Source organism: Agelaius tricolor, unplaced genomic scaffold, assembly GCF_023055355.1.
Source record: "Agelaius tricolor isolate 1412-34295 unplaced genomic scaffold, bAgeTri1.0.p SCAF_3, whole genome shotgun sequence".
Lineage (NCBI taxonomy): Eukaryota > Metazoa > Chordata > Aves > Passeriformes > Icteridae > Agelaius > Agelaius tricolor.
Window position 1 is genome coordinate 13522894 of NW_027269263.1, and position 15945 is coordinate 13538838.

Sequence of the window (15945 nt, forward strand, 5' to 3'; positions counted from 1 at the left end):
CCTTCATTTCTTGCAGAAGTCATCAATATTCACCTACTAATGAGAACTCGTGGCCTCACAATTGGCTTTTCCCTTCCCAGCTGTGCTCTAAAGCTGTTCTTGCTTGCCCAAGGGTAAAGGGATGGAGGGAAATACTCAGGTCTCTAGAGGGCAAAGTCAGAAACCTAAACATAGAACCATTCCTTCTCCTTTTGTTGGGCTTTCATTGTCAGTGTCAAGAGTGTCTTATGGATCAGCAAGGTGACCACCAAAACACACACAGGGCTTTTTGTCCTGTGACCATTCTCTTGAGTGTCTCTCTAATACAAATGCTAATTTATGCTTTGCTTGTTCTTTTTGAATTCATGCACAGGAAAGATTTCTCTTGCCAAATTGTTGTTTTAGAGGTTTCAACAGAAAAACAAAAGCAGACTAAAGGGGAAGTTAACCCTGAGGTTTCAGGAGGAAGTATGGAAAACCTGAACCTGGCAATACTCATCCCAGCTAAAGTAGTTCCAAGTACACAACTTTTGTCACAGTATTTGCAGCTTGAATTAGTGACATTCCAAGGACTTCTCTTTCATTTCCCCTCGACCACAGGTTTTCATTCTTGTATGTATTTTCTTTAAAAACCCAAACAAAACCCAATACTACATTATCTCAACTCTCTTCATCCTCTCACATTGCATCCCCACCTTCAGCTCCTGTGCCTCAGCTGTAGTAAGTTAACTGATCACAACCAAACATCTCAGTAGGGAAGAAGTTTTTCTCATTTACCAGACTGATAAAGGCAGTTCCAGGACTAACAAGGGCTTAAACACCCCTCAGTTCCAGGTGGATGCATTCCCACCATGCTCACCAGGAACAAGAATTAATATTAAAACACTTTTCAATAACATAAGTGCTGACAGACCCTTTAATGAAACAGCTCTAGTACCCAGTTTAAATAATGATCTACCCCTGAAAGCTTACAGCATAAGGCCATTAGCAAGCTCTACAAATCTCAGGTAACTTCTTCACAGAATTTTAAAACACTTAGCAAACACTAATTAATTGAGCATCACATCACCATCCAAACTAAATACCTGAATTCACCACAATAATACATTGGATTTTCCTGTCTTCACTTCAGGTTGTTCAAACAATTTGCTTTCTCATTTTCCTCAGAGTGAACACTTGCTCTTCCCTTAGCAACCACTGCAGTCAAACCCGCTACACATGCGGAGTCCTGGATACATTTTGAATCAATGAGTGAAAGAGGGATTTTCACATTTTGCTAGCTCTAAGTCCAGCATTATTTTACCCTCATCAGCAGGTGGGCTCCAGGGAAGTAATGCTGCATGCTAGCCATAAAGGTCAATCCATATTAGATGTGTTCAGAACAGAAGATTTGCTTCCAAAAAAGCAGTTTTCCCACCACCCCCCTCACTGTGGCATTAGCTGATAGCGCAGAGAGGCTGAGAGCACACAGAGAAGATTCCTTTCAAGTGCAGCTGAACAGAATGAGCAGCTCCATTTGCTAATGGACATTCAGCCTGCTGGATGAGGCTAAGAGTAGCCCAAAATATATATACTGTGGATTTCAGGTCCTAAGCAACAGCTATTTAGTGCTGCAAGTCAGCTCCTATTGGGCTGCTGGATTTATCAAAAGAAATAAAGCCACAAAAAACCCACTCCTGAAAAGAAGAAAGTGCTAAGGCTCCTTAAGTGCACATTTGAGCAGTGAAGGAACATCAAAGCATCAGAATGGAGGCTTCAGTTTTTTCCTTTCAAACAGCAATGCACAAAGGAAAAGAGTTGGTTTAAGTTCACACACAGGCAGAGCTGCATGCCTAGGGCAGCCACAGGAGCTATAGCTTCCTTGGCTCTTTGAGAACTCCAGAAAAACAGTTAGAGAAGTTCCCTTGAATGAAAGGGCCTGGATCTAGAGAGCAACACTTCCCTCAGCCCCAATAATTCTCCTCCCTCCTGCAATAAAAGCACATACACCCCAAGCAAAGCTGAATTCCACATAAAACGTTACATCACCTTGAACTACACCTAGTCAAAAAGATACTTACTCAGAGCTTATTTATATATTCTTCTTGTAAAGGACCTGTGACAAGTCACCCATGAGCAAAATTCAGCAGTGTCAGCACACACCCTCTGAGACAAGGCAACAGCACCTACTCCCCACACAGACACAGCTCTGCAAGTAAGTGCACAACCTAAGAACAACTTTACAGTCCGGCAAAATCATTCCACATCTTATATCCCCAGTGTTATTAAAGTGTGACATACTCACAGAGAAAACAGCCAAAAGGAAAAGGCAACTTCACATCACAAGCAGCCCCCAGGACCAGACAAAGGCTCAGGACTCTCTACCTCAAAGGCAACAAACACTGCCTAGCCACGTACAGGGGAGGAAAATTTAACCTCTAGCAGGTGCCCCAACAGGTGTGGCTGTTTAGCAATCAGGTACAACAGCTGAATTTGGGCCAGTCAGCACCAAAGATGGCTTGGTGAGACCCGGTGGTGCAAAGATGCAGCTGACAAAAATTATGAAGTGAAATTGGGAGCTCTCGGGAGTGTCTTGCACCTCGGCATTTAAGAGTGTGGCCATGTAAACGTTCTGGTACCACTACAGTAGCTCACTTCCATTAGTCTGTGTTCATCTGCTTCTGTAGGAAAGTTAGCTCTGTGGCAACAGCAGTGTGATCACAAGGCACTGAAGATACCTCTTCTAAGAGTAAGGTTATTTTTTAGACCTGTAAACAATTATCTCTTTGAATTTCTATCTGGGCTGGAGTTGCAGTACTTGGTCCTGTAATTTCAGTCGCTGGAAAAGCTCTTTCTTGCGCCTGATATTTGTGAGGGGGATTAGGAGAAATAAACTGATGTTGGTTTTGTTTGTATGTGTGGTTTGGACTTTGTGGGGGTTTTGGGGTTTTTTTCAGGAACCAACTCTAGTGAATAATGTGAAAGCACAAGCCACTAGCATTGGGAATTGGGAGTGGAGCAGGCATTGAAGCTTTGTGTAAGCAGTGCTGCTTTATCTCCCAGATACCCTGATTTGGGTCTGTCATGGTGGCAAGGGGCAGGGCAAGCAGCTCCCTGTCAGCTTCCTGCATCCCTGCTTCTCCCAGCGCCTCTTGCATCCATCCCGTGTGGGTGAAAGCAGGATGTCCCTCAGCAGGGCTTTCCGGCACACCCCTCGCTGAGCCTTGTGCAGCTCTGGCAGCCTGCAGCTCAGTTTCGAGGATTTAGAAAATAGACGTGTTTCGATGATTTATACAATAGGTGTGCTGCAAAAGCAGCAGTCTTTGCTATTCTGTTAAATCGCAGCGATTTGCAAAGAGACAAAGAGTAAAGGAAAGCAAAGTGGGTGCAAACAGACTTAGATCCTCCCTTCTTTGTTTCTTAACAAATCCGCTGGAAGCACTCGCTTGGCGGAGAGGAAAATGGTTATTTGCATTAGGACCCTCTTAAGTCGCTGCTCCTTTGCTCTGAGTAGATCACGAGCCATTGTTCTGCTCTCCAAAACCAGCGTTGGGGCCGGTGGCCCTGCTGAGACTCTGGAGGAGCCTTTTGACTTCCTGGCTCCACTTCTGGCAAGCAAACGACTTGCTGCAGGGTGGCAGCCCCAGCCTAAATTTCTGAAGAAATGTAGTGACACCGAACCTCAGTTCAGCAAAGACTGAGTCCTCTCTTACCAGACTCGAGCTCTTCTTTTGGGGAGCAGCAGAGAGACAGTCACCCTATAAACAAGTTACACATTGTCACTGAAGATTAAAAACTGCTGCTCGTTTAAATTTAATTTTAACGATTGGAAACTTTAGGAATTAAGAAAAAAAAAGCTATGTAAAATATTAGCCTGAGGATCACAGATTTTGGCTGAAGATCTTCCCCAATTTCAGTGGCATGGTTGAATAGACACTGCAAAAAGACATCTGTGTCACATAACACAGCCCATTGCTATATAGAATATCTAACCCAAAGGAATGATTCAGATGCTGAAGGTGCTACTAAAGGGAAGTTCACTTGGTAGGGTTTGCTTAAATCCCTGTTATGCTTCTTTTCCTGAAGGGGAAGAAAAAATGTTTTCAAATAAGGAGATATTTTTCTCTGAAGTCATCTGGTTTCTTCAAACACTTTCGGGAAAAACATCTCTGCTTTGTAACAGATAATCATAATTTATCTTCCACTGAGCTCTGCTATAGGACAATTTGTTTCTAGCCTTGTTCTTGTACCACAAAGAATTCACAATTCTTCATTTCTGTTATTCTTAACACTGTCTGTGTGCCAAACTAAATTCTTCATTTTCCTGGTACCCCTATCCTTAAGTAGTCTCAGTAGGAGGTATAAAGCCTTATCCACTCAGTGCCTAGCCACAAAGCTTAAACATATTTGCAACTCTTTCAAGGTTTCTAGGTGAAATGAAACATTGCTATTGTGAAAACAATTCTTTCCAAATGCTGCAGAGTGCCATCACACAGTGAAATTGCTGTTATTGCCCACAAGCACCAAGGAATACTCACACCTGATGTCTACAGAAAGCTCAGGATGTGTAGAAATGCCCAGGGTTATGCTGATACCGGATACTTCAACATCCTGCTTGATATTCTTGAAGTCCCAGGACATTCAGCAAACCTGGAGGCAACTCTACATGACTTGTTGGCAAGGAAAAGGCTAATGAGTTTCAAGAGGCTTTTGCTTTTATATTTTTAATTTTTTTAATAAGTTTGCGAGGAACAAAAAGCCAAGGTGTGAGAATTTCATATTTACCTAGAAAAGCACCATAGGTACAAGACAACTCCTGGAAAAACTGCTGGTGCCCCAGCCCAGGTGATGGCTGGAGTCTCAAGTGAGTGACATTTTTGTACCACACCAGTGCTGTTGATTCTACAGGAGCTGAGCTGAATCCTTCATGTGCCACTCAGACCAAATGCCCCCTGACTCTGGAGCAAAACCTGCCTGATCAGTGTCTGAAGGATGCAGCCCTGGGGTACACGGTTCACTGCTGCTGCCAATTAACTGAGAAAAACATCCTCATCACTGTCTGGGTTCCCAGAGCATCTTTATTTCCCTTTCCAGGCTTTGCCTGTGCCCAGAAGGTTTAACTGAGCTTGGAGGGGCAGTGTTCTAGGCAGGGTCTCAGCAGAGAGAGAGCATCTGTCTGCAGGAGGCAAAGGCAATACCTCCAGGGGCAGGGCAAAAAAACCCATGCGAGTGTGTTGTGTTCTGCCCTGGGCCCTATCCATCAGAATGTGTTCTCTTCCCTTGAACCCAAAGAATATGGTGGCCAGATTTCTATCCCTCTGTTTCACATGGAAACTGCTCAGGCCATCAAAGGCCAGCTAGCTGCAATCACAGAAAATACTTTTTAGTCAAGCCTACAATATAAGCAAAAGGTAAAAATGCTTGTTGGCATCCTAGCCCAAAAAAGACAGAAAAATCACAAATAGAAAGGAAAATAGGGTGTAGAAAATTGCTCCATTTCTAAACCCTAATTTTTAAGATTTTGCTTCCAGCCCTGGAGAACTGCCAGGTTGCTTTACAGTACACTTTTTTCCTTGGTGTTTTGCTTTCCTATTACCAGGTGCTAAACTGGCTGGGGTTCATGCTTGCCTCTCACACAACAATCTTGGATCCTGGAAGTAATAATACATGCTCTCAGATGTTGCACAAATAACCATGTCGTGTTTGCCAATTACACTCTACTTGTCTGTTGTTAACAAACCATGCAATTTCTGGTTTCCTGCAATAAATTCAAGCATAATTATCTTGTAATCTTGCAGGTATAAATGTAATTAAGCCAGGGAATCACAGTAATAATTACCAGGTAGATACCAAAGATACTGTGCTGATCCCAGATCCTTCAGTATGACGCTAATCGTGTCACATGGTATTTGTATTTCTTTGGTACTTTCCTTAATATCTCTGAGAACAGCCATGTGAAACTGATTATCTTGTACATTATTAACTGGCCCCTCCAATTTAAATTGACTCTCCAGCTTGCAAGGCAATCACAAATCTTACAGGGGACAGAGATGTGACAATTTCATTGCCAGATAACAATGCAAATGTGAGGCCATGCTATGAATAACAATTGGAGTCAATCACACCAAAGTAGTTTCATGTTAAATCGCATTGCTTGGTGATTTTTTTGAGATAACAGAGATTCCTGTGCCCTGCATCAGCTTCCTGTCAGGAAACATCATCTGCCAAACTTCCTGCTTGCCACAGTGGGGAAGAAGAAGACAATATAACGTTCTCTTTACTGGGATCATTGCGTGGCAATGGACAGCTGGGGGGAACTGCTTCCAGCTGGGCAGGAAAAACAGTGAACTAACAGCAAAAAGGGATGAGAAGAGACCAATACAATGAGGAGAACAAGTTCAAAACACATGAGACCTCTGAAAACAATTCACCTGGACACCCCTCCATTTTCTAGCACAGTATGAAACTGAGACCAGCATGACATTGTGGATGCTCCTGTACTTTCTGAAGACATAGAACAAGTCAAGAAATAATTTGCTCTTTAAAGCCCACAGAAGTATTTGTGTTTTACAGGGGGAAAAATGAGGAGTTCTCAAACATATCCTCAGGTACAGCAGTGACATATTCCTCATAGGCAAAGCCAAAAGGTCAGAGCTGTTAGGTGACATGCACCTCTTGTAGAGGAAGGACAGAAGGTGAAGGCCCAGTGCATCAAAAAGCTTTTTCTCATTCAAATGCAGCATGAAGGCAGCAGTTTTGCCTAATTGTTAACAGAAGTTCTGCTGGCTTTTCATCTCCCTGGGGCTCATTCCCACTTCATCTGCTAATATAGCAAGTTATAGTGAATTGGTTGTCGTCAAAGTTTGCTGATCAGGAACCCAGTCTTTCAAGCTGGCAGCAAGCCTGGAGTATGGATTTGTCACAATAATGAGCAAGGCTGGGATATTTTGAATAAACCTGGGCTCCCTTGGTGCAGGGCCAATTTATCAGCTCAATATGAGAAGTGTGGCTATGGGTATTAAATGCCAGAACACTAAAAGCTCAGAGACTCCTGAGAACCCTACCCTGAGCCAGCTCCCCTCTCCTGTATGCCTAAACAACACAGAAGAGATAAAAACACAGGCTGGCATTTGTATTTCCAAACCATTTACATTTAATTTAATAATATTTGTAATGTGTTTGGCGAATAAGCCGTGGTGAATTCCAACAAACTCTCTTGTACCTAAGCAAACCTGAGCTCCCAAAGGTTCTGGAATTAAAGGCTGGAGCAAAGCAGGGGCTTCCATGGGCCAGCATTGCTGGGAGCAATGGCACAGCCCTGCTGCCCACTGATGTTTGCACTGCCAGGCAGCTGCCTGCACTTCCCACTGGGAAAGAGGGCTCCAGGCAGCTGGAACTGCCCTTTGGGAAGAGGCAGAGGAGGCAGATTCCTTCTTCAGGAGACCCAGACTGCTGGCAACCAGGCAAGCAGCTGGATTTTTAGGGCAGCATGGCTGACTCAGGATCTGGGTAAGGGCAGACATGGGGCTCTTCAGCTGGCCAGTGTTTTTGTTCTGTTTCAGCCCTGAAAAGGTTGGTTTCTTACCTTCTTCAAGGCATCATGATGTCCTTATTTTGGTGCCTACACTCTTTTCCTGGCAAAGCCCAGTAGCATGGAGGCTCCCCTTCAGTCCCTCAGCCTCCACAGGTTTCCTGCCAGCTGCCCTGAGAGAGGTTGTGATGCCTTCATTGTTCCTCAACCCTGCATAGGCACAAACCCCAGCTTTATCCAGTGGTGAGCTGGAATTTCTCTCATGTTTATCCCCTCCAAGAAGTCGCCCTCACTCCCTGAGAGCTGCTGGCCCAGGAGTGACTGCAGCCATGCCACAGCCCCATTTATCAGGGTGTGCCCTCTCCTCAAGGTCCTGGCATGGCTTGGGGAGGACCTGCCCTCAACATTGCTCTGCTTAGCTGAAAGAAGACTTCTCTGTAGGGGGTGGAAAGAAGCAACAGTCTGTAGGAAATAGTGGCTTGTCCTCTGGAAAAGGCAGCAGAGAACAAAGCTGCTTTGGTACAGGTTTTCTCTGGGGTTTTGTTGTGGTCGCTGATGGCTTTTCACTGCTGGCCACCAGTGACTGCTTTTTGTCAGGACCTAAAACACCTCATTTTCTAAATGGTTTGAGAGCTGGATGAAGGACTCATCTGCCTGGGGAAAGGGAGGATGTGTGGCCACTCATCAATCCCAGAGGATAATGTAGCAAAATTAAGCTACCAGGACAACACCTGCTGCCTTCACAGTGCCTTGGTCCCGGCCATGCCATGGCAAATCTGTGTGACTGGTTGGGTGTAAGGTCCAGCTCCTCTTTCTCTCCTGACATCTAAACTCTCCAAGCTGCAAAGTTTTATATTACACTGCATCTTTTTTCTGCAGCCTTCCATGCTTGGCCCACAACAGTTCTATGCCCCCTAATCCAAAGCTGCAGACTGGGCTGCGACCGTGACAATGGATGAGAGTGCTTAGCTCAGCACAGAGGTTTCTGTGGTGTCCCCAAAGCAACCCTCTCTTGTTCTTCCTTCCCATGTGGGGAAAAGCTAAGTTTCCCTTGTGGTTCCAAAGCTCACTTCCTAAGCTCTCTGAACAAGCACAGCACAAAGCCTGCAATGTGAATTTCCACTGGTGTCACACAATCATTCCTGCAGTAACTGGCCAGGCCTAAAGCACATCGTGTTCCCCACAACCATCAAGCAAGAACTGCTCTCTGCTGCAAGGTAGAGTCTTGTTTTGCTTTGAACAAAATCCTACCTCACTTCTAATATGAAACCCTCCAGAGGAGAGAAGGCAGAGCTTTCTCTGATGTAGAACAGCTGCTCCAGCTCAGTGATTCATGTGGGACACCCAGAAACCTGCACAATGGTGCTTTGTTACAGATGCTGTAACACAGCCTGCTAAAAGCAGTCACAACACAACATTAGCACCTCAAAGCCTAGAGAACCAGGGCAGTGTAGAGAGCAGACTGGGAAAACACTGATTGAGAGACACCTTCTCTGAACAAATGACAAACTAAACTTGCAAGGCAGAACACTACAAGGAGTTATCTTGATGTTTAACAAGAGCCCAACTGAAGTAGAGTGGAGAAAGGTTTTCCCCAGGAACACATGTAATGAATTTTGCTGCACATGCTGGGTCTTCAGCTAATGCTCAGTGATCTCTTGTGAATTAGATGTAAGATGCAAGCTTACTTTCACCTGGAAAATGAGAATATAGGACAGAGCCCATGTCTTCAAGGACTGCTAGCAAGTGCTGCCACCCAGTCATCCCTGACTTCAACACTGCAGCAAAACTCATGAGGAACTGATGCCACTGCCTCATGTGTTTGTTGAGAAGGTGAAATTCACCCTTAAGCAGAAGGGTCTGGGAGTCAAACCTCACTTATTCCTTCAAAAGACACTCCAGCTGATACACAAAGGTTGAGAATGAATTGTACCCCCAGACAGCAGTGCATCAGTACCAAATCTTGATCTACCAGCTTCATTTCTCCAAAGGAACCCCAAACCCCCACGAGGTCAAGAAGCAGCTTTCATTCTTGGCAAGGTGGAGCTGTGAGGATTAGAACATGATGACAAATCTAAATCCTGATGAAAAACTGCCAGAGGCCCATAAGGCTGCCAAAGTACAGCAGGCAGGCTTTCACATAATTGCCAAGTCTTCCTTTCTCAAATGCCCAACCTGATTGACCAATTAAAGTGTTTAATTCTCTGAGAAAGAGTCTATCATTAACTGTAATTTGTTCTAGTCTCACCAGTCCTTTCATGGCTGCCTCTGGTGAAAGAACCATTATGTATGATCTCAATCTCCATATTATAATATGGAACTTTTGATAGTTTGCTATAAATAGGAATTGATTCATAAGGAGAATAATGGATTCATTGCTAGTCCTTTACCAACTACTTAATGACTGTCAAGATACATTAAACATCCTTAGCCCTACACTGGGGCCTGAGTTTATTCTTGGCTAACACATCTGACTGTATTATGCACTCAGTGAATTAATGCCAGGTGAAAAATAGTCTCAGCAAAACCACATTTTAGAGTGCTTTGTTTCATCATAAATATTGACACTGATCATTATAAATGCCTTCCAGACGAGGCAATAAATAGATAATCTATTGCCATTGAAAAGAAAGAGGAAAAAAAACCCCCAAAACAAAATAAACAAATAAAACACACCCCTAAATCTAAAAAAAAAAAATTAAAAGTAAAAAAAAAGGAAAAACCACCAAAAAAAAAAAAAAAACCCAAAAAAAAAACACCTACAAAAAATGAAACCAACCCAGTCCAGCATATCATGTTATCACCACGCTCTCCTGGTTATTCTTACCTGAAAGACCCTGACACCATGCTAGGCCCTGTGCAATTTACAGGCACTTAGGCTGTACTACTTGCTAGGTGATTAACAATATAGCATAAACCCTCTGATACCTTTAATTTTCTCACTCCTCACTCCCATGCCATGTCCATGCATCAGTATGATCCCCAAAGTGTACTGACAATTACATTTGACTTCAAAATAACAGCAGGCATTGCTCAAGGCTCACAACCCCCTGCTCTCACCCAGCCCTTCCTACACAGATCCACCTGCAGAGATTGAGCCCAGGCTCTGAGAGCACCCCAAGCTCCCTATTTCCTGTGCTATTCAGGCATTCCCAGGGCTCACAACCCCTCAGGGAAAGGTGTCCAAAAAAGCCTAGGATCTCATCATTGCAATAAGGAGAGCCCAAATGGACAGGAAAATTATTTTTGGAGGCTCTGTGTCTCTTACACCAGCATTCACTTCCAGCTCTTGCATTTCCAAGACCCAGGGAGGAGTTCCTGTTATGCTAAAAACCATGAAGTTTGTATTTTTAAAGGAAACAGAGTAGAGCAGGCACTGGGGTCCTACAGGGAAGGCCTGTGATGTACAATTACACCACAGAACATTCCCTGGCATGATGTATATTGGCACTGGGAACCACCTGGAGGCTTCTCTGCCATTGTTTGTGAATTCAGCATGAGCTCTCATTATTTGTTATATGCACTGGGTACACACAGTGAGTTTATTCAATAGCAAGGGAGGATGGATGACTGCACTCCAGATTAGTCTCTCAGTGCACCTTCAGGATTACTAAATTGTTACCTTTTCTTTTTGTTTTCTCCAGTCCCTTTAAATAGGCTGAGAATGCACAGAGGAATGATAAAGCTTGTGGATACCTTCGCAGACATTTCCTAAGAGAAAAGGGAACATGCCCAAACTTCAGAGTCTAAACCACGTAGGAAGCTAGAATTAGCTAAAGAAGCCATTTTCTGAAGGAGTTAAGGGACTGAGGCACACTTTCCTGAAAGCAGCTTGGTGTTTTCTGGTGGAAGTGACTGTTGCAGCCAGGCAACTGCTCCAGGAAAGTCTGCTTGGACCATTACTGCCTTTTCTTGCAGGAGCAGTGCCAGCTCTACCTGAGCTGCCTCCTGTCTGCTCATGTTCCAACAGGGCACCCTGAACCCACCTCTGGCCTCTGACTTCTCTTCTGGGAGCCAGGCACCTTCCCAATTCCTAAAAACATGGTGGAACCTGGTTCTTCACGTTTCTTCTAAGGTCTCACTTCTGTGGGTAAAACCAACCTGAAATCCAGGCAATGAACATGTTTTTGTGACCCCCATATACTCATGCAAATCCCTGCAATACTTCTCCTGCTGCGGCACCTGGTCTCCCACTGATCATATCAAATTAAACTTATCCTTGCAATTTTTAATGAAATTCATCCATAACCTGGTACAGACACTTGAAGCTTACATTGGTTCAATAAATTAGGAAGAGGCAGAATAACAAGCCTTGGAACCTGCAGAAAATATATGTAGAGATTACCAGTCAAAGAGAAAGGGAAGTCTTTAGTCAATATTCCTGAGGCAAAAGCATTAAGGTATATATTTTACCATGTATATATCATACTATGTGCAATAATGAGCTGGCACAGCTTGCTGGCAAGTCACACTAAAAACACACATTAAGAACAGCTGTCTCAGTTTTTTGGAGCACTCATCTTTCCCCGGATGTTTTCACTAACCAGCAACAATCCAAAACCTGTAATCCTTGTAAATTAACACTATTTGCTAAATTAGAGATTATCATATTCAAAATATGTTCTTTCCTAGCTATCACAGGCCCTATGTCCTACAAAAGCTGCTTGCATATAACAGCAGTCCAAATAGGAAGAAAAGATTGGAAATCCAATTATTTAAATCCTGATTCAAATGAGGCTGAGGAAGCCACAGCAATAAATCACCTCAAAGCACAAAATACACTTTTATGGAAAACCCAGGGTGGATACAGCAGCAGGAGAGAGTATGAAAATAGACCCTTCCTGGTGCCCCCCAAAGAGGAAATTTATACAATAGGCAGATAGAGTCTAATGTTTACACAGGTACTGGAGCATGATGTGCTTCAGCTAAGCCCAACTGCTATTTAAAATGCCCAGTGACTGTTTGTGTTAAAAGGACTCTGATTGCCAAGTGCCATTTCTCTGATGAGGGACAGGAAGAGAACAGTAACATAATTTACATTTTCCTCTCCTCTGCATCCCTTCCTGAAGGAAGAGTTCAGTAGACAGCAGCAGAAGAAAGACATATGATTAATAATAAATTATATTCCTCACGGCCTCACCAGCTTGGCCTGCAGCAGAATCTTTCCAGAGGATGTTTAAAACCAAAGAGCATCAGCATTTTTCAGCAGATATACCTACATTATCAGGCTGGTTCTCTATTCCAAGGATAAAGACAATTCCCAATATTGGAGCTGTCTTGGGAGCACTGATGAATGTCATTTTTCTGCAGAGGCTCAGTCATGAGAGTGGATGTCAGGGAACAGGACACTTTGGGGCTCTGCCACCAGATCTCATTTGTCTAAGCCCCAGATGTCCTCTTGATATGGCAGAAATAAGAATTAGAGCTGCCCTGAAAGCTTATGAAGCCTAAAAGAAACCTTGGGTGGAACAGATGCTGTTTGCAAGAAAATGCCTATTTATGTATAAATGTTGGGCTGTTTGTAATAAAAAATCACACAAGCCAGATTTTTATTATTATTACTATTTTTAATTTTTGGCAATGAAAATCCAAAGCTTTTCAATGAAGTCCAAAGGAAAAATAAAAACTATCTTCCTTCTCTAAAACCTTATTGTAGTTTTGTGGAATAAAGAATTGACAACAATAGGAAAGTAAGTCTTTGACTAACTCTAATGAATCTTATTGGTCACAGAGAAGCATTTTGGCTGAAAGGCAGCATTTAAGAGCCAAATGCTGCTATGGATCAGCTCCCTCTTGATAGCACAGCTATGCTGGAGTCGTGGTCCAGCTGACAGCATCCTGACTTTCACAGGTCACACAGGTGCAGACAAGGTCAACTTGTGTTGAAAGCACATTAAAGCCCCCCACTGAACCATTTTTCTCTCACTTACACAGGCAAGTTTAAACTGAGCTGTGTCAAGGTTAAATGACTATTTAGCCTGAGCCAGTGACTCAGACATTAAATCAAATGGAGAGCCTCTGGTACCTGAAATCTTTCTTTGCGATGGCCAAGGAAACCATGTGAGTCCCCTCTTTATTAAATATTTGTTCATACACAGTTCTTACTAGCTTCAGTTTCAGGCACAGTTTCAGACATTCTGAAAAGAGTGAGGATAATAGATCATTAAAACCAGACCAACATCATATTTTTAGCCATTTTCCTATTCCAACACACCAAAGTAGCAGCTACAACTACACAACATTAAGAACATCCAGTGTTTGCATGTTTGAACACCCAGCAGCACTGAAAATATATCAACAGCTTTGGGAAGGAGAGACAAATGGATCTTCTGAACACGAACACATTTATTTCCTAGCATTTTCCCAAAATAGTTCTAATGGATGTGGTGGTTACATATTCTTCCCCCTCAGGGCTTTCATTTGGATTGCCCAGGGTAAACGATTTTGATAATGTTGCCTTGGCTTTCTGTGGTTGGAAATAGAGCTATTATTTCCAAATGGACTTTCTAAACAACAGTGGAGATGAAAGGCCATCAAACAAACATCTGCTGTGAGCCTTGGGGATGCCGACTGGAAACGGTGTCAGAGGTGTTGTTTGAATAGGCAGTCAAGAAAATACCCATTTTGATTAATGTGTACAGGCATTAGTATCAATCATCATTTCCTTCCCAGAGAAAGACCTTGGAAATGCAGCACTTGAACCCAGCTGTAGACACTGCTTTGGACATGTTCATAATGGCTCTTTCAAAACAGAGCTTGCTGGGCTACTTTTCTTGACCTGTCAGGAGAATAGACAATAATGTGAAGTATCCTAAATGCAGCTAATTGCTCTAAACTGTATCTACACACAGAACAGAAATAAAAGATATTTCTCCTTCCCAGCAGAAATCAGCTACAAGAACAATTTTTACAGGGGAGAACAGGGGCTTGGTCATTTGACATAAATCAATTCCTTTTGGTGTTTGCAAAACAGAGCAAGATCACAACACGCGAGCAGACTGAAATTGCAGCTGAATAAATTTATAGCCTTGTTTTCATTAGTTTTAAAAATAGATTGTAACATCTAAAAGCAATCAACTGATGGTTTTGGTCCACTTCTGCCTAATCAGTGCTTCAATTGATGCGTCTCCTAAAAATACTTGAAATTGAAACTGTCAGATGCTAACAATCTCTTCTTCTGCCATTAGATAATATGCAATCAGTGATTATGGGCAGCAATGAAGCTCCTTAATTCAATGACTACAACCACCTACTTTCCCATTTTGCTGACAGAAGATCCAGCTGTTTCTGGTTCATATCAATGCTCTTCAAAGATTGGCAAGTATAGTTACAAGACTAAAAATAGGAATATTCTGCATCCCACATCAGTCACCCTTTTGCAGCAAAAGAATTTCAGAAAGTTCTCGACTAGACCAGAAAGAATGGGATTTATTTTTAATAACCACTAGACAGTCACACTGGTAATCACAGGGATATATTTTCTCCTCGTAACAAAAAATGACAACATTACTGGTGGCTGAGTTGGCTCTTGGGCTGCTTTGCTTCCAATAAAATTATCCTATACAGGGAAACTTTTATCCTGCTGCATCAGTCTTCAAGCCAATACCTGCCTGCAAAGCATCTTAGGATTTAGTCCCAGGAGACAAACAGTTCAGCTGTTTTCTCATTACTGGGCCACAGCTTCTTCTTGAGGTTATGTTCACTGTAAATGTTTAAACTAATAAAGTATATGGGAAACTCAAATCAGAGAGGGCAGATTCACCTTGAGTGATGCTGGGATCTGTGCCTTTCTTGATGTGAAAGGTGGTGACACGTACCACATCAAACTCAGGCAATATTCCTGTGACCAAAGACTGATCCCACCCATGGATCTCACTGGCAGGCCTGGGTAAAGAGGAGTTAGTGCATGCAGGTCAGAATGATTGTACAGTAAAATCAAGTACTCCTGCTTTGAGGATAAAGAACATTATTATCTTTAAAATGCTGCAAAGAACTGTTTGACCACTGAATTCCAAGAACCGAAGGCTCTTTTATCCATGGTGTGTGCATGACAATGTTGAACACTGTCTCAACCCAAGGCAGTTTTCTTTAATCACCATTATTTTTAGATGCCTGTAAATATGGGTGCCTTGAAGCAGTGACTGCGATTATTTTATGCATTTATTCCAGGTTTGTGCCATATGCTGAGCTCCATTGGTGAGTGTGCTCCTAAGTCCCCAAAGCTGTCAGCTTTCCTGGGGTGCAGGTTTACAGTCTGTGCTGTGCCCAATCCTTCTCTCTCCTTCTCCCAGCCCTGCCATGCTGCCAAGGCAGCGAGGAAGCAGCGTGGAAAGCTGTGATGTGTTTTGGGGTGGGGACATCTCCTCATGTCCTCCCAGCTGCCTCAATGACATGAACAGAGACCAGAAGGGCTGCAGTCTAGCCTGAGGTGCTTTATCTGACTTTATCTGTCTCTA